The 24,870-nt window shown below is 39.1% G+C and overlaps 2 long non-coding RNA genes across 2 annotated transcripts; one reads left to right on the top strand and one right to left on the bottom strand.

Moving 5' to 3' along the window:
- Positions 1–11,513: 11,513 nt before the first annotated feature.
- On the top strand, positions 11,514–17,626 carry LOC118161198. The gene is made up of 2 exons (XR_004747900.1): positions 11,514–11,782; positions 17,370–17,626. It is a non-coding gene; the product is annotated as an uncharacterized LOC118161198 (long non-coding RNA).
- Positions 17,627–19,846: 2,220 nt separating this feature from the next.
- On the bottom strand, positions 19,847–24,118 carry LOC118163237. The gene is made up of 3 exons (XR_004748936.1): positions 23,395–24,118; positions 22,323–22,411; positions 19,847–19,983 (listed from the first exon to the last, which is right to left on the bottom strand). It is a non-coding gene; the product is annotated as an uncharacterized LOC118163237 (long non-coding RNA).
- Between the last annotated feature and the right edge of the window lie 752 nt (positions 24,119–24,870).

Here is a 24,870-nt window from a genome sequence, read left to right on the forward strand (position 1 = left end):
TGCAGCCAAGCTCTGGCAGACCAGTTTTCTCAGACTGTTTCTCACTTGGGCATTACCTGGGTTTATTCACCAAGTTTATGATATCCTCAATTAAAAATGCCAGTGTCAGAGCCTCGGGATATCTCCATGGGATAAAAAAATATCGAGACTTTTCAAATAGCTGAGACCTCCTACTGAATTATATACAGCAAAGATTTCAGCCAGAAGTTCTTCAAACCTTATAAACTGAGAAAACAGAGGAGGCCTTGATTTGTCAATGTATGGAAGAAATTTTGAAGCTGACTCTTAGATTCTTATGAGAAAAGCCCTGGAAGTAACACTTTGTGAAACTATTCCCTGTACCTTTATTGAAAGGAGAACAGGTCAGCTTTCCTTATTAAAAAAAAAAAAAAATCAGAAAAAAAAACCAAACCACCATGAAATAGAAGTGCTGTTTCACATTTTTGGTCACTTGATGGCACTAAACGAACACAGTATACATATTAATCGCCAACAGCAGAAGAATATTTCTGTGCCAGTGTATTTTTTTAAGGCTTGGCCTGATGAAAGTGCTTTGTTTTGTTCCGGACAGATTTCAGACATAAAAGAGATTAAAAATAAACAAACATAAAACCAAGAAACAGTTGTGAAATCTGGCTTACTGCATTCCTTCTGTCTTGCTAAAGTTCATGACATACTACAAATACCACAAGGTAATGGAACACATAGCATTTCTGAGCAGAACAAAAGTCACTTTTCCAATATAATGCACTGAAGACCAAACCAAGCCTTCCAGCATCAAATCCGATAGACACATCTGCAGACTTCGAGCATTAGTTTCTACCACAGTGTACAGCCAGCAGGTTGTTTATGGCCACCTGCAGTAGGCAGAGCACATGGATGTCCTGGCCCTTTACATATCTCAGTGTCTACAGGGAAATGGCTAATATTTCAGGGCTAAATGTCAGGGTTAACTGCGTGAATGCAGAGGTGAAGGGGGGAGAGCTTGGCATGGATGATCTCAGTCCTTGTACAGGGAGCTGCTGGTGTGATTGATGGCCAAAGATGGGAATGCAGCCTGCTGTGCCTCCCAGTAAAGACAGCTCCTCATGGACTGTCCAGCACAATGGCTGTATTCTCTTTATTTGTACTTAGAAATCTGAGCGAAATCTCAGCTAAATGGGGCCTTTTTCAGGACTTTTCAGGATGTGACTACAGTAGTAAGGGAACATTTTTATTTGATTTTTGAGGTTTAAAAGTATTTTCTTCTCCTACGAAGGGAGAAAAAATAAAGTTTTTGAAAATTGTTAACAGACCAGGAATCAAAAATGCTTTGGTTGGATCAAAGAAAGTAGTTTGTTATGATAATGCTCCTTCTCTGGATGTTTTTAACTTAAACAGGAAGTCACTTGGATTTCAAAACCTCCAAAGGTTTTGAAAGACTTTTTACAACCACCAAAAGTAATCTTTTATTTTGGAAATCTAAAGCAGGATATTACAGCAAGTTAAAATAAATTGGGGGGGGGGGGGAATTTTTTCTTTTTCAAATGGAGATTACATTCAGTCCTTTCCCATAAATAGGCCTTAATGAAAGACAACAAACCGTGGCACAAAACTCCCAGGCAGCTCTCGAAATGATGCTGGAGATTGCAACCACTCTCCCTCCACCTTTTTGCCAACCCTTCTGAAAGAGCAGCAGTGACTGGCTGAGCAGCACTTGCACAGAGGGGCTTTCATAGAGCTGAATTTGGGAAGTCCCATGACATCACATGCATCTAGCTGAAGAGGAAGGAAATGTGGTCATTGTATTTAAAGGTGATTTTTTTCCCCTTTTGATAATTTTTGGACTTACAGATAGAGCATTTTTTAATTGGTTCCATTTTACTTTTATTACCTGTTGTGACTACTTGCAGTATGGGGGACTTGGATGGTACGCATCCCAAGGGGAGAAAAACCTCCATGCCTTCACCGCCACTTCTGGAGCACTGGAGCATTGATCTGGAGGTTTTTTGCGTTGTCACTGTCCAGCTGCTGCAGAGAGAGGGCTCTGAGGGACTTCACTTTGTCATATCCTCTCGCTTTCCTTTTCCCAATGATTCTGCAATGATCAAGAAGTATGGTGCTTGCTGGGGGGTTGTGAACTTTACCATGGCTTCTGTTAAGTGGTAATTTGCAAGGTGCCAGCCAGTGAATCCATTGCCAGAATTTTGGTTGAACTTGTAATCTCATGTGTCCTTAACCATGTTAAGTTAGAGGAAAGGGATTGGCCAAAGCAGTGGACTGATTTCCACAGTATGCAAAGCCAATTTCTGCTCTCTCTTCTATTCATGAAAGCGCCTAGATTTCCACAGGAGGTAAATGAGCACAAATTTGGATTTCTTGGCTTAAAATACCTTGTTTCATGGCTATTTGATTATGCACTCACTAAATTTAATCCAGCTACAACAAACTGAATCTCTTCATGAAGTTGGATAAATGTGAGCTAAGCTAATATAAACCATGTGAAAAATGACACTATTCTATATAGTACCAGTCAAACTGTGTTTGGAAATATATATGGAAATATGGAAATATGTATGATAATCTTTTCAGAAATAATAGATGCAGTTCTAGTTTTTAGATGCAGGTCTAGGTTTTATATGATAAATATAAGAATAGAATACTAAGACTAAATTCAAACTCACAACCCCCCTGACAGAGAAACAAAGGAGAGAAATGAGGAGAATTCAAGAAATCGTCTTTTCAATACCACACATTGTCATATAGGTTTTCCACTGTTACACATCTTTATCTCATGCTTCCCGTAAGCGTGCTGGAATCACGTAACACAAAACCTAATTTTTTACAGCCACAGTAAAAAATGATCACCATTTTAATTACATGTCGAGTTCTGATTATGGTTGTACCCAGAATGAATAACTCTTCATGGCAAGTCAGAAACCACCCTCTCCTTTATATTTCTGCACAGTGATCACTTTCTAAAACTGTTTGATCGTAGAACATAAAATTTATTAATTTCTTTATTTTTATGTTTTTAAAGGGTTTCTAAAACGATTGCAAAATCAATAAATCCATTAACATTTGAATCAAAAACGTAACATTTACTGAGAGGGCTATTAGAGGGACTTCTGGGAGGATGGACACAGAGAGACTCAGTGGATATGCTGCCCAGATGGCATGGGCACTGCTGCCCTTCCTGCTCCTCTGTGTTTTCATGGAACCTTGTGATCCTTACTCAGAAAAATTCTGCATTACATTTCTACTTGAGTAGAGATGAAATGCTTAAATGAATAAAATGCTGAGATGACGGCAGCTCAACTAGAAACACTCCTGGAGACTCCTAGGGAGACCCCTCGCATCCACTCACTCCACTACTTGTCAACCCTCATGTTAAAATGTATGCACCTGGCAGATGTTTTTTCTGAAGTAACACTTCATTGTGAACAAAGCTAGTTATAGGCCTACTTGGTGGAGAATGTGCATGTCAGAGCTTCATAATCAATTAAGGGTAAAACCTTGGTCTCACTGGATGTGTCTATAGTGAAGCTTGAGCGAGAGTCTTAGCAAGATCTATTTTTGTGGTTTGCCCTGTCAGCAAACCTGGTAGTAAGGCCCTACCAATGGCTCCCCCAGAATATACAGGGCTATGCATAACAATTGGTTGCTTGTGGATCATTAGATGCAAGCATTAAATACAAGGACTTAATCATTAAATCCAAGCATGTGAATGGCAAAAAGGATCAGCAGTGAAAGCAACTCATGTGTGTCAATAAATAGGGAACAGGCAGATCTGGGACTCTGATGTGGCCTCAGGCTACTCTTCAGGGACATACATTGAGACTGATGGCAAAATTCGCATTGCTGTTACCTCCTAATTCCAAGCAGCCTTGTGTCTGTGTTCAAAGGAGGGAAGGAAACTGTTGTTTCTTCTTCTTTACAGAGACCGAAGTGAATATGTCCATACGCTTTTGTTCACTTTCTACTCTGTCAACATTTCCATTGACTTCAGTAGAAGTCCACATGGGGGAAGTCCAGCTTTAATATTCCTTTATGCCCACAATCTTCCCCTCATAGAGCCTAGTCATTTTCATAAATTCTTGGACTATAGTTTTACTTACAATAAAAGAAAAACACGCTTAGTTTTAGACTTCAAATTATTCGTGGGTGAGTACTGGAGACTAAATACAATACAAAGAGCGAAAAAAATCTGTGAAGCCAGATACTAACTTGGCATAGGTCCCTTAGCATCAGTGGAGTTCTGCTGATTTACACAAACTGAGAATTGGGCCTGTTAAAAAAAAAAAAAAAAGCCAACAAAACCTACAAGCATCTACAAAATTTGAACACTGTGCTTTGAAATATAAGGCAGACACTTTATCCATGGGTCTGTGCAGTCTTTTGTTGAAATCCACTGGAATTTAGACATATTATTTTTGGCCACTGGAAAGTGCTCACATTGTTCCACGAAAGAAACAGAAGTGTGTTGTGAATTCAGGAGAAAAATTAATAGAAATGTAAAAAAGAAAAAAAAAAGAAAGAAAAAAGTAATAATTAAAATAAAGAAGGCTATGGAGTTCACACAAAGTGCATTCCTTCATCCCAAATTAAGAGCTGCATGCATGAAGAGCTGCTCAAGAAGTCAGACTTAATTTAGCTGTCTTTCTACAGAAATTAAGTGTGGTAACAGTAGTGATGACTTTTTTTCCCATTTGCTAACTGTTCATTTTTCTTTTAGTCTCTTAATTCCAGTCCTGAATAGTGTATGCAATTTGGGAAAGACATAGTCTTTTCCAAAGAAGTACAAATAGCGTTGTGTGTGTTGACTGCAGTACCTCAGCGATGCCAATCCTCTCTGACTTGACATCTTCTCTGTCTGCCAAGGGAGCCCTGTCCTCTTCAGCCTCACAGGAGAGGCCGTGGGGTCTGGCCAAAGAGAACAGGTGTGATGGTTCTCTAACAAGGATGTTTCTGGAATTTATACAGGTAAGACAAACTGACCTGCCAGGCCATGGATCACAGTTTGGACATGTCTATGACACCACACACAACCCCATAACTCAATGCGAAAAAAAAAAAAATAATAAAAAAAAAATAAAGGGTGTTTTTTCAGTTATCTGGGCTAAACATGACAAAATGGGAGCTTTGACTATTCAGTCAGCAGTGGAAATTAGCAATAGTTAAATCAAAGTTCATGGTGTCAGGTAGAAAACCAAACAGGATGTACGCATTTATATAACCATACACCTGAATCCTGCTCTCTTTAGCCACTGGAAGCCAAGGAGCTGTTCAGCATACATCTACACTTCTAAATAATAGGAATCATGGAGGAAACTCATACTCTGGTCATCTGTGCTGCTCAATTAGTAAGTAGCCTGATGGCATGATTTTGTCCTGTGCCAACTAGCATGCTCTGCCACAAGTGTTGGATTCAGATTTGAGATTTGGAGGCATTAACAACCATTCCCAAAAAGGCAGTATGAATAAGAATGACAAGACTTGGCTCCCTCCACCCTTCTCAGCTCTCCAAAACTGTAATAGCAGCTTTTGTACCCTCAAACATGTCAGTATATCAAACCCAAGGCATGCAATCATATTTTTATTTTCAAGCTGCAAAAACACTGTTTTGGTGAGCTGGAATGCACTTTTGTATTATTACGAACATTTTGAGCACACATGCATGCAGAAACAATCATATCTGAGGGCCTCAGGGGTACCTAAAGAAGACCTGAAGGACAAGTGGTTGTAGTAGTGTAGACAGGACCAAGCCAGGACACTTTGCTTCAGGGCCAGATAAGGGTCCCTGAACAGGTGTTATTTAGCAGAATAGTCATATTCACCAGCAGCTACACTAGCAGGATCAAATAATAAATGTTATGCTGCAGAGTAACTTGTTCCTGTGAACCGAAATACCATCTCTTGCAATGTAGCCAGTACAAGTATAAAAGAGTTCTTTATCCTTCCAATGTGTGCTTTAGATAAGCACATTAATGTAAGAATGTAAAAAATAAACTGAAATACCAAAATACAAATCAGTCTGGCAAGTCTTTTTCATCATGGAGTTATTTTCAATAAAGACCTTTTAAAAAAAAGTCTTCAATTTTTTAGATAGGTGCAACTCATTAATATGCTATACTACATCTAACAAACCATGACACAGCAATAATAAAGTCCCATGTTTTATTGGACAGAATGCATAATGCAACCTTTTTCATCTAGAGAAGATTCTCTCTTCTCTCTGGTTTGAAGTAGAATATGAATAATAAACTAAGTGGTAGCTCTAAGAGACTGGTGCTTTTTCGTCTCTTGTAGAAGACAGAAAAACAGGAAAAATATCTTGCAAGTGGGAGTTTTTGAAACTCCCAATGGAGTTTCAGTGGCTGTTTTTGAAAACATTAGGTACAAGGATGTTTAACTTCAGGTATCCTTTACTCAGCTGCACTCACACAATTCCTGTTGCCTTAAATGTGTATTTAGTGCTGATCTGTGTACTAAAACAACACATTCGTGTACAGTTACCAAGAGTAAAAGTTCTTGAGACAAACAGCTCAAGACTCACAAAAACACAAAACAAAATAAAAACAAAAATAAAAACCAACATATACCAATACTTCAAGGATATGTGGAAAATACAACAAACCCTTGGCCAGGAAAAATCCAAACCACACCAGCATTAAGAAACACATATCCAGAATGGCCTTCAGATATGATGCAAACTTTAAATTAGTTTCTATTGCAATGGGCATTTTAATTGAAAAAGGCCCAATTTTCTTAGCAATTGGGAATCCAGAGGGAATGGGACTTGTCCCACAATACAAGTCTGGGAAATGGTATCAGTACAGTATGGGAAACAATCTGGGAAAGGGTATCAGTACAGAGCCAGTCACATTCTGGCAATGTAAAGACTAAAGCAAAGGGTCACTATTTATACTAGGCAAATGGTTTGAGTGATGATTTGGCTAATTGATGCCCATATATGCGGAAATGTACACAGAAAATTACAAAATATTTTCTGACATTTTATCAAATATTACCTGCCACATGGTAAGAAAGCCATTCTTAGGACTGCTGCCTTCTCTCTCCATCTGCAACCCACATACAGCGTGAGATGTACATGGGAAAGTGCACAGGGAAAGTACACCTTGTTAAAACACTGGCCTTTTAGGGAAGGACAAAGAGGACAATGCTTTCAAATATTGGTTCCTAAGGTTAGACAACTGAGTCCACATTTCAGCTTCTAATTTTAAGATTCTTAGTCCTGGTTCCCCCGAAGAATCTGAGAAGAACCAATGACACTCTGTATGGACTGTTCCTTTATTCACTCCCTTCTTAAAAATGCAGACACGCTTCTCCACTGGATAACGGCTCTCTGTTCTGCAGATTATGCATTTGTAGCAGGTTGCACTTGGCCTTCAGTTATTGATTACAAAATGTTGAAAGCATATGAGTTTACATATATAGGTTTAGCTAAAATAACAAAAAATCTTTCATGATATTGTATAAGGCAGTAAATGGTAACTTTAAAAATTTCCATTTGCCATATGGTCTTCAGGTAATTTGATATAATTCAAAACAGGCATTCGGTAGCCTAATAGTTTTACTGTGCCACAGATGTGTGCATTCCCTTGAAATTTATTTTTAGTTTGCTTCTCAGGCCTTGATTCTTCTGCTGGCATTAGAAGCCCAATTACAGAAGCAAAGCAAATTCCAAATTCAGTTCACAAGTCTACATTATCAAAACCCTCTACACTGGAAAAATATTCATGTCAGGCTTGAAATACCTTAATCATATTTCTCTTCTTCATCCACTAACACAGTATATGAGGATATGATGTAGAAAAGGTAGAAGTAGCTAGAAGCTACTCAGGAAAAGCTCTTCCCTGTGTTGTCAGAGTCATTTCAGAGAACTGTGATTTGAGTCTGAGCTTAGGCTTATGGGTTTGCAGCTTTAACATGATTATGCACATGCATGACTACCACCCATACTTGAGTGCACATGCTGAAGATTTTAATTCAGTGGTTCTAAACACATCTTAGTTTGTTTTGTTGCTGTGTCTGAAGCAGCAGCGATAGCTCTGAGAGCAAGCTAGGGAAGAGGGTTTTTTTTTTGTTTGTTTTGTTTTGTTTTGTTTTGTTTTACTTTGCTGCTTTGATTTTTTTACAATAACTGAAGTATTAATGTGAAACCTTTGAGCTCAGATGGGAAAATGTTAAAACCAAATGAGTGGTTCATGGACTGATAAAGTTTAGATATCAACAGAATGTGTGCCTGAAACCTTAGATGAGTGAGTCCACTTCACTTCGCACAGCTATTTTTTTGGGCAGTTGTCTAGCAGTTGATTCATGATCTGTGCCTCTCCAATCTACTTCATGTAGATCTGACAGATTAAATCGGGGAGGTGGCAATTTCGCAGCACGAACTTCTACCCCAAGTGTGGCCAATGTGAGCTAAGCAGTCTGTAGTTTGTAGATAGGAACTTTTTGTTCTGCTTTACCTGTATGGATTAAAGATTAGCATAACAGCATCATAGTTGGCAATCCCCTATTAAATCATATCTTTTTTATCAGTTGTTCACTACTTTTTGCAGCACTATATCCATTTACATACAGTACATTCTTCCAATGTTTTTGTTTTCAACAGTTGGGTTTTAAATGGTATTGCTTCAAATGATTAGAAATGTGATGGAGCCAGTGGGTGTTTAAAAGATTTTCAGGCTCCCTCAGAAATGCTTACAGAATCACCTTTGGTAAAGTGGGGCTTCATAAACACTAACTCATCAGAAGCATTAATATATACTAAAAATGCTTACGTTGTTGTTAACGTGGTGACAGTATAAGCAAGCTCTATGAGAACTAGTATTGGCTGAACAGACACAAATATAGCAGTGCAGGACACATTAGCAGAACAAGAGAGATCACACTTCATGAGATATGATAGCTATAGTCTGAAATGAGCTCTTGATCTGTGGGGTTGTCCACATTGCCGTGCTGTCACACCACAAAAGCCAGCACATTTTAGACATGCAAGGTAGGCACAACAGTTTTTTGGTATGATTGCCATTCTCTTGGAGAGGCTGGCCGGGAAGGGGCAAGTCCTACCAACTTCTGCAGCTCTAACTCCCATGGCAGGTACAACCAGGAACATTTCAACTGATCACAGGTACAAACATGTTAATTGTGTACCCTAAAGACCAGAGCTCAGAAAAGCAAGAGCTCCTTTACTCTTTCTCACTCCAGTATTTGTACAGGTACTTATAAAGCTCTTGACATAGGAGGGGCATGACTTGTGAATCATGATGAATACTGCTGCTAGGTTATCACACGCTCATTTTTCAGTACCTACACAGAGATACTTACGGGAACTGCAATGAAACTAGACACTGTTTCTAACCTTTTATTAATGAGATCAAAGTTCCTAGTTCAAAACAGATAAAACAATAAATACTTAGTTTGAGCAGAGAAAGTTAATTGGTATATGGAACTTCAAATTAAATCAAAAGTAAAAAAATTATATATATTGCAGACATGTTGTTTCTTGCCAAGGTCTTGTTGTTGTTCCAAGAAAAATTAATAACTGACCTACTGTAAAACTCTATTCTTATTACTTTCTTGAGGATTTCATCAAAAATAGATATCTTGAATGTGCTGGATATTTCTGGTTCTTTTGATGCTCTGCTGTAACTTTAATCTCCACAATGCAGTTGTGTTAACACCTTCCCACTGCTGAACCGGATTTCACCTTCAGACAGAGGGGACTGAATTTTTAGACAGTGCTAATCCAGGACTCAGCAGTAGTGGATTTTGGAAAAGTGACTGAAATATAACCCAAGCTGGGCTGACTTGGTTGGCAGGCTGAAGCTGAGGCAGCTTTACAAGAAATGAGTCTTGAAAGATCCTGTGTGCTGATACTTCGGTTGTAAGCTACATTTCTGAAACTTCCAAGGGAAGTTAGGGGGACCAGAAAGCACTGATTTATGGCTGCAGAATAACTTTTTTTTTTTTTTTTTTTTTTTTCCCTTAGGAATAAGCATAGTTCATCTCAATCAGTTCTCATCTATCGGCTGCTCTGGCGCCATTGATCTATTGAAACCTACTGAAATGGTTGCACATTCTTTTTTCTTCAATAGTACCTAGAAATTACAGCTCAGTGTTTTCTCAGGTTACAAAGATACAGGTACTACAGCAATATGAATCATGTAAGTGTGACAGATGGGTAGGCAGGCAGATAAAGACAGGAATGTTCTTAGAGCCTAAACAAGACTCTCAAAAGTTGATGCCATCATTACGCATATGACAGCAATTTGATTTCAGTGAACCTCTCCTCAGGCTGCAGTCTGGGCAAGGGATCACTTGCCTGAGACTCTTAACAGAGCTGCAGGATGTTCACTGGGTAACAGCAACTCCTGAAGAGCATGTGGAAGGTGAAATGTGAGCCATGGTTTTCTACTGTTGGTGCAAGGGAAATGGGTAATCTGTTCATTTACTGGTACCTTAGATCCAATTAGAGGAATAACCTACTGTGATTGTTCATATCAGGGACTTTTGACATCATAATTAATTTTTCCTTTCATAGAATCATAGAATCATAGAATATTCTGAGTTGGAAAGGACCCATAAGGATCATCAAGTCCAACTCCTTACACCGCGCAGGTCTACCCAGAAGTTTAGACCATGTGACTTAGTGCACAGTCCAAACGTTTCTTAAATTCATACAGGCTTGGTGCAGTGACTACTTCATTGGGAAGCCTGTTCCAGTGCGCAACCACCCTCTCAGTAAAAAAACTCCTCCTGATATTTAGTCTAAACTTCCCCTACCTCAGCTTCACCCCATTCCCACGGGTCCTATCACTGGTGTTCATGGAGAATAGGTCACCCGCCTCTCCACTCCCCCTCACGAGGAAGTTGTAGACTGTGATGAGGTCCCCCCTCAGCCTCCTCTTGTCTAGGCTGAACACGCCCAGTGACCTCAGCCGCTCTTCATATGTCATCCCCTCCAGGCCCTTTACCATCTTCGCCGCCCTCCTCTGGACATTCTCCAACAGTTGAACATCTTTTTTGTACTGTGGTGCCCATAACTGCACAGAGTAGTCAAGGTGAGGTCGCACCAGCACAGAGTAGAGCGGGACGATCACTTCACTTGCCCTACTAGCGATGCCGTGCTTGATGCATCCCAGGACACGGTTGGCCCTCCTGGCTGCCAGGGCACACTGCTGGCTCATATTCAACTTGCTGTCAACCACGACCCCCAGATCCCTCTCTGCGGGGCTGCACTCCAGCATCTCATTGCCCAGTCTGTATGTACGGCCAGGGTTGCCTCGTTCCAGGTGCAGGACCCGGCACTTGCTTTTGTTAAACTTAATGCGGTTGGTGATCGCCCAGTTCTCCAACCTGTCCAGATCTCTCTGCAAGGCCTTTCCACCCTTGTCAGAGTCTACAACTCCTCCAAGTTTGGTGTCGTCGGCAAATTTGCTCAAAACACCCTCCAGCCCTACATCCAAATTGTTTATAAAGACATTGAAGAGGACTCATCTCTTAGAACAGTGTGCTATGCTCATACATATATATACATGTATATGCAATGTATAACAATGTGGTCCATGTCACTCTCTGATTGAAAGAAAACTAAGCAGAAACTTCTGCTAGTGAATTTTATAATGATGTGTTACAGGACATTCAGCAAAGAATCTGACCTCCTTTTCTGCATGGTGCATCCTCCATTGCAATGGATGGAGATATTTGGTTCATTGGAAGAAACAGTCACCAGAATATATGGAAAGCTGGTGGAGACAGAGCATTTGCAGTACAGGTACATACGTCTTGAGAACTGTCAGTGTTTTGTTTCTGACAGAATTCAGATCATTTCCAAAAAATTACCTGCTTACACACCTTAACTTCACCATATTCACCAATTTTTGATTTCATATAGGAAAGGGTTTTTTTTATTATAATTATTGTTGAATAAGTATTTATAATTCTATAGCTTCTTGTTCTTGGCTGCAGGTGCAGACAGCATTTGCCTTCAGCTTGTATTATAAAGAAAAAACAAATTGGACTGTCTATGCTATATCACATCTCAGGGCATGCTTCTCATCTAAAATAAAGGAGGAATGTGTTACCCCTCTGAATTAAGATTATGGGGTTTTCTGCTTTTTTCACATCCCAGAAAAGGATGCTTGTCACATTCTGACAGAAGATGCTAATATTACCTCCCATCATTCCTGAAGGTAGATCCTACACTAAAGTCCAAAAGATTGTGGTTAACAAATCACATATTTTCTACTTATATTCTTCATTTTTCCCCATGTTGTGTTTTACCCCGCCAGGCAGCTAATTACCACGCAGCCGCTGGCTTACTTTACTCAGGTGGGATGGGGGAGACAATCAGAAGGTAAGTGTGAGAATTTATGAGTTGAAATAAAGGCAGTTTGTGAAGTAAAGCAAAAGCTGTTCTCACAAGCAGAGCAAAACAAGGAATTAACTTGCTACTTCCCAGGGGCAGGCAGGTTTTCAGCCACTTCCAGGAAAGAATCACGGAATCCCGAGTTGAAAGGAACCCACATGGATCATCAAGTCCAATTCTGCAGGACCACCCAAAAATCAGACCACATGTCTGAGAGCGTTGTTCAAATGCTTCTTGAACTCCAGCAGCTCAGTGCTGTGACCGCTGCCCTGGGGAGCCTGTCCCAGTGCCCGACCACCCTCTGGGTGCAGAACCTTTCCCTAACCCCCAGCCTGACCCTCCCCTGTCCCAGCTCCATGCCGTTCCCTCGGGTCCTGTCGCTGTCCCCAGAGAGCAGAGCTCAGCGCCTGCCCCTCTGCTCCCCTCGTGAGGGAGCTGCAGGCCGCCATGAGGCCTCCCCTCAGCCTGCTCTGCTCTGGGCTGAACAAACCAAGGGACCTCAGCCACTCCTCACATCTTGCCCTCTACACACTTCACCATCTTCAAAACCCTCCTTTGGATGCTCTCTAAGTAGTTTTATGTCCTTTTTACACTGTGGTGCCCAAAACTACACACACTACTCAGGACAAGGCTGCACCAGTGCAGAGCAGAGCGGGATAATCTGTTCCCTTGACTGGCTAGCAATGCCATGCCTAATACACCCCAGGGTACAGATGGCCCTTTGGGCTGCCAGGGCACACTGCTGGCTCGAGTTTATTCAACTCATCATTGACCAGAACCCCCAGATCCCTTTCCACAGGGCTGTTCTCCAGTCCTTGTATGTAGTTCTCCAGTCTGTATGTATAGCTGGGGTTGTCCTGTCCCAGGTGCAGAATCCAGCACTTGCTCTTGTTGAACTTCATGCAGTTGGTGATTGCCCAGCTCTCTAATTTTTCAAGATTTGTCAAGAGGTTTGCAAGGCCTCTTTACCCTCAATGGGGTCAGCAGATCCTCCCAGATTAGTGTCATCTGCAAACTTAGTACACTTTCAAGTCCTGCATCCAAGTCATTTATGAAAATATTAAAAAAAGAACTGGCCCTAAAATGGTGGCCTACAGAACCCCACTAGTGACTGGATGCCAGCCTGATGTGACCCTAATAGAATCCTTTGAGTCTGGCCCATCAGCCAATTGTTCACCCATTGTATTATGTATTTATCTAGCTGAATACTGGACATTTTGTCCAGAGGATACTGTGAGAAACAATATTGAAAGATTTTCTGAAATCCAAAAAGATTACATCAACTGGCTTCCCTTGGTCAACTAGGTGAGTGATCTCGTCATAAAATGAAATTGAGTTCATTAAGCAGGACTATCCCCTTATGAACCCATGTTGGCTGTGACCAATGACTGTATTGTCTTTCAGGTGTTTTTCAGTAACTCCTAAAGTAATTTTCTCCATAATTTTACCAGGCACTGAACTGAGACTGACAGGCCTGTAATTACCAAGGTCATCTTTCTTGCCCCTCTAGAAAATTGGAACAACATTTGATAACTTTGAGTCAACTAGGACCTCTCCAGATTCCCAAGACAAGGAGCAGGGCTCATCAGGCATGACTGTTTCTTGGGAAGACTAACACCATCCCTCCTCATGTCCCTCCCTTCCTTCCTACTTACCCTGGAATTTATTGCAGAGCATGATGTCATATTGTATGGGATGTGTCTTTGGTCAGTCTGTTTGTGTCCCCTCCCAGCTCCTTGTGCACCCCTAGCCTACTCATTGTCAGGGCAGCACAAGAAATTGAAAAGTACTTGGCACTGCTCTGCAATAAAGCCATTGGTGTGTTTTCACCACTATTTTCATCAAAAATTCAAAGCATACCATCATACAAGCCTCTGTCAAGAAAATTAACTCAGTCCCAGCCAAAATCATGACATCCTATTACCTGATGCTTGCTTTTAAGAGAAATATAAACAGAGAAATAAACACTTCAGCATTTCTACTGTTTCCCAGCATTTTTATATAGAGTAACACAAATCTTGCAGCAAAGTTCATTTGAGTTATATTGAAGGTACAATGAGTTGTTTTTTTTTTTTTTTTTTTTTAACCATTTCTACAAGTGTCCACAGTTCTGAAAGACTGGACTTTACCCTTCAAGCATTTGACAGCCAGGTTTCAAGGAACATCATAAATCTTTGCAGTTCCAGAGCAATTGAAATGAATGCTGCTATCATTATTTTAAACTTAGGAAAAGAAACACCCTGAAGTATTGCATAACTTGGTAATAAAGAAAGTCTTTGTTTGAAACAGCAGTATATGCTTTGTCTATTGACTTCCAGCTAATTTTTAATCTTCCCTTCAAATACAGACTCATTCAGAACAACAGATAGCTATGGACGTGTACCTCAACTTGTTCAAAATAGCATTGCTTATTACCTAATGGACAAAATGGGCAAGAAATACCTTGGCTACACCAAATTTGTTCCTTGTGTTCCATGATGTGAAACCAAATGCCAAACACAGGCAGAATAGACTGATATTTCAATCAAACCATATTCACATTGCACTACTGTAAACATCTATGCAGGATGCAGGGTTATATAAATCAGGCATCCAGCTTGTAAGCAGAGATATTCACCACCAAATTGTTGTAACTGTCTTATTTAAAATGAATGAATGAATAAGAACCAGACTGTGCAATACATTAAGACAGATGCCTGACTCTGTAAACAACAATGGCATACATCTGATTAACAATTATTTTTAGAAAACAAAACAAAACAAAATAAAACCCACCTTTTAAATCTTGTCTAGGTTAAAAATATTCATACAACAACTTACTGTCTTCTGCCAAAAAGCCTACCCTCTATTAGACTGATGACATTTCCTTTGAAAAACATATCTGGCTTCTGAGACTACGATGTCCATCAATGAAAATGATGGTAGTGAAGAGCAACAAGAAGGTGATATAGCAGATAAGGTTACTGACATATGTCCAAATAGAATTTCCTCTGTGCCAATTTTGAATAGTCAATTTTGAACACTTATGGAGAGTTTCACAAATAGACAGTGAAACTTTGTTATCTTCAACTGGTAAGGAGATAGCATATTCTAGAGCAAAATAGATGGCTACCCCACTCAATCTGTCATTCTGCCTACAGATGTGTTTGTTGTCTGATTGGAAAAGTTAAAAAGAAAAAAAAAAAAAAAAAAAAAAGATTCTGCACAACAAAACCAAAATATACCTGGCCAGTTGGGAAATGCTGATTTCCTAAAACACATTCCTTCCTGACTTCTATAAGTAATCCGTTTATATCAAGAAGCATGAGGTTTCATTATACTTAATTATCTTTGCATAATTATAAATGCTAATGGTCACATAATTATCTAGATCTTTTAAAAATCCAATCACTCAACTCACTATTTCACTCAAAAGGTCTCTTGGGGCTGTAAATCTCATAGTTTGCATGAAATAATATTTCCTTGAATTTGTTCTTCATTTAACTGCCATTAATTACACCATATAACCTCTTCTCATATTTTGGAATAGAGAAACAGTGGGTGCCTGTGATAGTTTTATATTAATACCACTGCATTTCAGTGCTCATTTTGTAAGCTAAAACTGTAAATGAATACTTAAAACCTAATGAATGAGTTGATGACAACCGTATAAAATAACAAGCTTTATAAGCACTATCAGAACCACTACCTTAAATTAATGCAAGAGCAGTCCTATTCAAAAATATGTCAGGTCTGCAATCAATCCAAAGTATGTAAATGAATACTGAAGAGGTGAGTCCAGACTTTAGGACTGTATGGTAATCCCATTCAGCAATAGGTACCATAGGGAAGTCCTGCACAATCCTAAACTGTAAAACAGATCTCACAGATATGGGCCCAGGACCCAAAGCCAGTTAAAAGGTTTTGTAATCCCTGCTGAGTAATCGGCACTTTTTTCCCCACGGCCCTCCTCTCACACCATTGTAGACAATGCCGTTGGCTCTGGTGGGTGGTGGGCTTGCACCAGCCCTTCCTCCTTGCAGGGCTTCCTGCTGCTGTCAGCACCTCCTTCAGGACCACCCTCATAGGTCATTAAAATTATTACAGCTTTCACTTCAGAAATTTACTTTTACCATATCTACTGGGTCTGGCTGGGATGGAGTTAATGTTTCGTACAGCAGCCCATACAGTGCTGTGCTCTGCACTTGGAGCTAGAACAGCAGTGGTATCACACCAGTGTTTTGTCTACTGCTGAGCAGTGCTGGCACAGCACCAAGACTCCCCCCAGCCTCCAACAAGAGCCAGCAGGCTGGGGGTGGGCAAGAGGCGGGGAGGGGACATCACCAGGGCAGCTGACCTAAATCCACCAAAGGATGGTGGATTTATCCATCCACATGATGTCACACATGAATGTGGAAAAGGAAGGAGAAAGGAAGGGGAGGGGGGGCTCTTGTTATGAAAATGTCAGTCCTCTTGAACAACCGCTACATGTATTGAGGCCCTGCTTCAGGGACGTGGCCAAACATCACTTATTGATGGGACATAATTTCTTTCTTCTCTCTCTGTGCTTCTCCATGTCTTTTGCATTTTTTTTTGTTTATTTGTTTGTTTGTTTTTCCATCTTCCTTTTCCCTTTAATTAAATTATTCTTATCTCATCCCGAGTTGTTTATTATAATAATAATAATTATTATTATTATTATTTTTCCATTCCAGAATACTTTCTTCTTCCCCTCTTCTAAGGATGGGGAGTGAGAGAGTGGTTGTGGTGGATTTCAGCTGCCCAGCAAGGTAAAACCACCACACCCCAAGGCTCAGTGCAGGGTCTCTTTCCTTCCGTGAGCAATTAAGGGAGTAATGTTTCTTGTCCTATGATCTTCATTTTTCCAGCCTGATCTGCACTCTGAACAGCTCTGAACAGCTACCAGATCTTCCTTCCTGCATTTGCATGTCTCAGCAAATAGGCTTATTGTCTCCTCATTCTTTGATGTGCTACTCTCTAATTTCTTTCACAGTGTGAACCAAATCTCATTGCCAAAATGTGATCTTCAGTGTCCTTGGGATTGGCTGTTTGTACTTCCGTTCCACCACTCCTTGAATAAAGTCAATGCAGCTCACACGTGCTCTTTGAAGAACCCTCAGCCCATTTTTAAAGTTTCATAGGACCTTCAGCACTCTGTGCTCTTCATTTGCCTGTCTCAGTGGCATCTAGCTCTGCACCACTGCAAAGTTAATGGGAGCATACATGAATATAAGTTCAAGCTGTACAATGTAAGCCTAGGCCTAAATGTCAGTAAAATAGTGCATGTGGCATTTAATAAAACTATAGCCTATAGATTCTAAGGCTGAGTAATGATAATACCAGTAAATTAAATATCCCTAGCTTAGCTGTCCAATTTTAAAGCAAGGACACACCAGTCCCATGCAGAATCAAGAGATGGACTGCTGCAAGTGTGTGTCTTAGATATATCAAAAATCTCTGGCATGATGCAAACAGTCAGCAGTACTTTGGGTATAAGGAAAGTGTGTTTAGAACTCTGCAGATCTCAGGCATGGAAAAAATAGGCTCTGCTGCGTTGCCCATTTTGAGTTTGGGATAACATAGTGCTCTTGTACATTTTTTCTGTTTGCTATATTGCCTGAACAAAACAAATCCAAGTAATAATTTTATCATCAAGTCTAGTCCTTGGAAAAAGGAGGTCAAGGATCTTCAGCTGTTTGGAAAAGTGTATCTTGGAGGATAAATCAAGATTTATAAGGCTCAATACTCCTGCAAACAGCTAGGAGTTTATGTTATAATTCAAGAGTACCTCAAGTTTTTCCTGTTGTATTTTCTCACTTGTCGTCTATGTTAGATTAAATATATATATATATGAAGTAATATATATATATATATATATTTCTTATTCTCTGGCTCTTTTCTAGACCTTCATCCACTCAGAGTTCTGTTCTGTCTCATCCCTCCTGGTGGCTGTGTGGAGCCCGACACTGACAGAAATCCCCTAAAACCTGGCTAACGTATATGTTTTTTTTTTGTTTGTTTGTTTGTTTGTTTTTAAATTATTATGATTATTTTTACTCAGGCAAAAAAAAATGATGCTTCATAAAACCACAAGATAGATGCATTTGGGAGATACTGCTGGAAATCATCTAGCCCAAAGATCAAGCAGAGTCAGCTAGAGCAAGTTGTCCAAAACTGTGCCCAGTTGGATTCTGAATATCTCTCTGCTATGCTCTCCTATTTTGTAGAGAGATCATATTTTAAGTCCATAGGCCAGGGGCCGCTGAGATGCAAAATTATGACTTTCTTTGGTCCTAAAAAGCATAATAACCTTAAATCCAATTAACAAAATATTTTTATCACAGGTTTCACTTATGATTGTTTTTCACTGCTTTTAATATGATACAGTGTTTGCACATGGATATGGATGGAATCCATGGTGCCAACTATAGATTCCAAAGCATGTATATGTAGAAGAACCTGCTTGTTACTTTGCTTGTTCTCATGGGAAATTTTAACACATTAATAAGGATTATGTGTATACATATGTACGTTTATATATTTACTGTATATGTTATATATTCACAATCACACACACACATATATTAATATATGCATATATAATATACATATATTCACTCTGCAGTTGGTGGAGCACTGGCACAGGTTGCCCGCAGAGGTTGTGGAGTCTCCTCCTTAGAAATCTTCAGAAGCCACTTGGGCACGATGCTGGGCAACCTGCTCTGGGTGGCCCTGCTTGAGCAGGAGGTTGAAACAGATGGCTTCCAGAGGTCCCTTCCCACTTCAATCATTCTGTGATTCCGTGCTATATACATACATGCATATACATAAATATGGTGATAAAAATGATGTATTCATATTCATGTATATGCATGTGTAATTACACAGGTATATGCAAATACATGCATATATATGCACATAAGAGGAGTTTCCTTTGTGTATATCTGAAAAGCATTGACAATTTTGCTGCTTTCCCTCATAAGAAAAATAAAATTAAAATAAAATAAAAAAGGAAAACCTGTTCCTCTCTTTACAAAAACACAGAAAAAAAACAAACATCTGCCCAGCTGCAGATGTTAGACTAAATAAACATTGAAAACAGTAACAAACAATAGAAATAATTTCATTTCTAAACTTTGAGTAGCACAAGGGAAAAAAAAACTCTTTCTTCTTTCGATGTCAAACAGATTGCAGAACAGTTATATAACCTAGAAAAAAATTATTTGCCTATAGACATCATTCCACTACAAAAGCCACAAGTTAAATGATTAAAATTGGACTAAGCAAAGTCAAATAAACAGCACAAGAAGAGCTATAAAACATATCATTGATGAATAATGTCATTGTTATTATGCTCATGAGTACTTCCATTTGCAGGGACAATGGTTCAGATCCCCAGCTAAGTGAAAGAGTGTACATTCAATTGAAATCAATGAACCTATTTTGGTTGCATATAAAATGCTCTTATAATGTTAGCCTGACAATTAGAAAACTGCTGAATTGCCCATACTGATCAATTCTTACTCCAGTTTGGGAAACTCTTCATCCATTCTGCTTATGCAGTGCCTTGATTACCTTGATCTTGAGCCAAACCTTTTTCTTCATGTCTAAAATGCAAAATATATCATTTAAAAAGATCTGTTATCATATATATTTTGTTGCAAAGACATTTTTCTCCATTTGGATTCTTGGGCTGTTTATTCCCGTTGCTCTATGCATCATGATGTACTTACTAATAAAGCTTGGCAACTATCATGCCTTACTGAGTAACTGACTGAGTAAAACAGAGAACAATGGTAAACTGAAAATGGTAGTATAGCTATAAATCCAAACAAATGCTGTGATCAAAAATTGCTGTTCTGAGACCTTAAAAAAAAAAAAAAAAAGAATCTCAGAATTGTAGGGGTTGGAAGGGACCTTGGAAGCAGGTTCAGCATATGGCATCTGAGAACATCTATGAACAGGTGTCAGTCATTAAGCAAAGTTTACAGCACAGAGAAATTTTAATCCCTCATAGTGTGTGTATCCTACAGTATGGTCATAGAAAAAGGTGATGAGATAACCGTATTGTCTTCTCTACAGACTACTACACTAATGGTGTGGTGATGTAATGACAGAACCAGTGTTTATGCTAGGTTGGAATTTGTTTTGGAGAATTTTTCCCAAAGCTTATTTTTAGTTCTGAAGAGGCCGTCAGCTTCTGTCACTGAAGCGAGTTCAAATCAACTAATAGCTAATTAGACTGTAAAAATTGCTTTCTTGACACACCATTTCAAATATGCACACCTCTTGCATAGCTACACCAGCTCCACTGTTTGTTTGTTTTGGTTGATTGGTTTTGTCACGCTGAACATAAGATACTTCTATTTGTCTGCATGACTCCCTCCAAATTCTCTTCATCTTAAGGTCTTCAGTAAATCGATTCCAATCCCTATAGACTCATGGTGCCTATTTCTTATATCGCACAAATGTGTAAATATGCATTTTTATGAAGCCAGAAATATGAAGCTCAATAATTTTCAAAAAATTGTAAAACAGTTGTAGTGAATGATGAATGTGAATGATTAATTCCAAATGTTTATAAACGTTGTATGAAGTAGACCAAAAGCCACATTTCCCAAGCAAAAAAAAAAAAGGAAAACCTAACTCACTCAAAAAAACCTTACTTAAATTGAGTATTAGAAATATCGATTTATTTACTGGAAGCAAGAAGTAATTGCTAGTAATAAATATTAATCATAAAGGAGAATATTTGAGATGGCAGAAAAACAAATAATAATATGATTTTTTGAAGTTTATTAATATAAAATTGTATGTGATGTCAGTTCAATAGTATTAAAAAAAAAGAGAAGCGTACAATAAACATTTCAATTTGTATGTATAAACAGTATATGACGTAGAATATGTCAATGTCAAATATGAACTATCCAGTTGTAACAGAAGAATCTGTTACAGAACAGATATGGAATCAGATAGTTTAAATTCAGCAATCTGGATATCCTGTACCCACGAGTTTTAAAAGAGCTGGCAAAGGAACTCAATGAACATTGAGGCTGAAATTTAGTCAGTCTTGGAGCACCAAATAAATTCTGTTAGACTTTTGTTTCTTGTTGTTTAAGTTACCATTGTATTTTAATAGCTTAAAGGAAAAAGTTGGGTAACTACGAGGCTATCAGTCTCCCATTCAAATAATAAACAAGTGACACAGAAAAAAACAAAGTGCTAATGTAGTTCAATGCTACGGTTCCTTTAAAGTGTTAATACAGTACTAATAAGGTTAAAGGCAATTCACACACACAAACGGAAAACAGATCCTGTCCAGCCAACCAATGGGATTTTTTGGTAAAGCTGACTGATAAAGGTAATGGTGCTTGACTTTTAGAAGTGTTGGGTTCTGTACAACATTTGGGATGATAAAAACTAGCATGGCACATCTAGCTGATAGAAAACTTAATAACCAGTCATCGCAAACATGGGTAAGTGTTGGGCAGAGATATTTCATTTCACTGAGAGTGGATCTAGAACGACTTCATGCTTCTACCATTTCTGATCGGGGTTGCAGCTGACAAAAACTGTGGGACAGGCAAGTGGGGAATAGGAAGGGATGTGCTGCTCAAAATAAGCAAAACTTCTTTTTCAGACAGTCATGTGTAATGTCACTTGAATTAGTCTCTCTATGCAAAGGGAGTCAGTAAATTGTGAAGAAACAGCTCAGCTCGGTACAAGTGCCTAGTGTGTGGCAGTGGGCCCTGGTGCTGATGCTATCTTTGGGCTGTAAACAGTGATCTTAAGAGTTGGAAAATTATATTTCCTCTTCATTTGGCATGAATCTGACTGTCACTGCAACACTATGTTACTGTTTTCTCTGAGCCTGAGGAAAATGTTTACAATTTGGAGAGGAGTCAGAGAACAGTCATGACAGATACAAAAGGACAAGTAAACATACCTTAGAGAGAGAGGCAATGCAAGAGCTCTTTCTGTTTAGCTCAACCAGGAGAAGATAGAAGGATGCCTTTGGTCACAGTCTGAAGCAAACTGTAGGAGGAAAATAGGTCAGAATAGGTTCTTCAGCCTAGATGGAAATGCGTAACCAGACCCAGCACTGAGGACACATACACTTTGTGGTGGTTAAACACTTTAATTATTTACCGAAATCTGTGGTGAAGTCATCTGGAAATATCTCAATTAAGATCACATGTCCTTTAAAGTGTTTCTCATTACAAGCAGGAATCAGCTCAGTGAGTCCTATGGCCAATATTTAAATGCTGATATCTGAGTCAAATCCTGACCCACAATATGCTTATTTCCAGTCCAGCATATTTATTTAACTGTCTGGCATGAGATGAAAAACCACATTTTTGTACCTTCTTCTGCACACAGAGAGACATGAGCTGTTATATATGCATGGGATAAGCAACTAGTACTGGAGGCATCTCTCCTGTGCTGTCTGCTCGTGGCTCAGCACTTAGAACTGCACTTGGGTTGTAATCACTTAGTCTTGTAAAACACAGGAAGGAAAACAGGTAAAGAAATCACAGTGGTATCTTATGTTAAACAAGTGTTTTTTCATTTAGCATCATTCTTTAGCAGGACTGCGGATAACACACAAAGGTTTGTTTAGTTAGGAACACCAGGGGCAGCCTTATTTAGACAGCCTATGAACAGAACAGTTAGGAAACACTTCATATTTATCAGAGCACATCCTGAGAGCACCAATGGGCCCCAGATGCCCTGACCAGCAGCCTTAGTGCTCCAGCGATGTTTTTCCTGATAATTTTTCCTTAGCCATAGCTTGGGAGAATGATTTAAATTCAGTGGACAGGCTCTTCCTGGGAATAAACTACCCTTAAATCCCCCTCACTTTTATCTTAATACTTGTATTTTTATTTATTTACTAGTCTCAGAAAGTGTTTTATGAGAACTTATTTTCCTTAGTGTCTGTATCTGGTTATCACTACATATAATCTTTGTATAGCACCAGCATAATATTGTTTTGGGCACTTAACTTAAGGACTTACTGTTAGTTATCTGATTCCATCACATACGAATTTCAGCTAAACACTTCGCTGTCAGTGTAAAAGAAGATCCTTTTTGTAATTTCTCTTCTCTGAATATCATGTTCTTGGTATTATAAAAACCTGTATTCTGCTCAGCTATTTGTCTGTACTGTTGTAAAGCCCAGCTGTTCAAAAGACAGCTGGACAATAACATAGTCTTGCTTCTCTGAATAATTCAGATACAAGCACAAAGAATGGTAAGCACACCTCATTGCTTTAGTAAATGCTTTAATCTCAGGAGAAGGGTGAGAAAGGATCCCTTGAAAAGCTCTGCTTTTTGGCCAAAATTGCCAAAATTGTTTAGGTTGAAAATTGAAAAGGAAGATTGCACTGAATTCTGCACACTTTGAGAGAGAAAGATTATCTGTAGGTAGAAAATTTCATTAGATTCCCACCCAAAGTATTCAAGTCTGGCCTAATTTCCGAGTTAAACTCTGAAGTCAAATATTGTGGCAGTGCTTCCTAATCCCAAGGACACCTGCATATTTCACAAAAGCAGTTCTTCGGAGCTAAAGCTTCACTTCAGGGGCAACATCTCCACTACTTTTACTGAGGAAAATCTGCTAATCTTAATGGTTGGGACATTGTGCCATAGGGTGGGATGATGAGTTTATATCCTTTCTGTAGTTATCTGAAAATGAACTTTAGTTTTCCACTTTCTAGCCAGAAAACTGCTTTTGCTGAGACGAGGGATTGGTGTGCTGAGTGCTTTTAGAAAGTGAATTTGAGAAAATCCAGTAAAGTAGGGAGTGTCTCCTGGCAGCACAGAACCACGTGCCAGGGACAGGGGATGGGCAGGATGTCAGACCTACCTCTGTCCCTTCCTGTTCCTAACTATCTCAGCTCTCTTGGGTTGCTAACTGCTGAGAAAGTTGTTATGCAAAACCTAACTTGCCCTGCAATCACACAAGTGCTTACCTGTCTGACCCCACACAAAATCTTTCATTTCAGGTGCCCTGAAACATGAAAAGTAGGAACTGACTTCTGCAAGCTACTTAGCTTCATAGCCTCAGACTCCCTGTATACATTCCTAAAAGCACTGTGGCAAAAATTGTGTTTTCTTGGTCTGTCAACATGTAGTTTTTATACTGTTCATGTGAGTAAAGTAAAGCCTATAATATAAAGAACATTTGTTAATATTCAGGGAGAAGATGCCATGCTGGCCATGGCCATGACATTTCTTCAAATATACCAGAGAACCTGAAATCCTTGGAGCTCTAAAAGAAGACAAAGCAAAAAAACTCACTCATCACATGGAAAAAACAAATCAGGCCTGTCCTTTCTCCACAGATTATATCATTTGCTCCATTTTTATTTTATTTTATTTTATTTTATTTTATTTTATTTTATTTTATTTATTTATTTTCCCAGCATTTTTAGAGGCTCCCTGAGATCCCTGAGCTCTGTAAGCTCTGTGCATTTTTTACAATCTTTTTT

Source organism: Oxyura jamaicensis, chromosome 2 (assembly GCF_011077185.1).
Source record: "Oxyura jamaicensis isolate SHBP4307 breed ruddy duck chromosome 2, BPBGC_Ojam_1.0, whole genome shotgun sequence".
NCBI lineage: Eukaryota > Metazoa > Chordata > Aves > Anseriformes > Anatidae > Oxyura > Oxyura jamaicensis.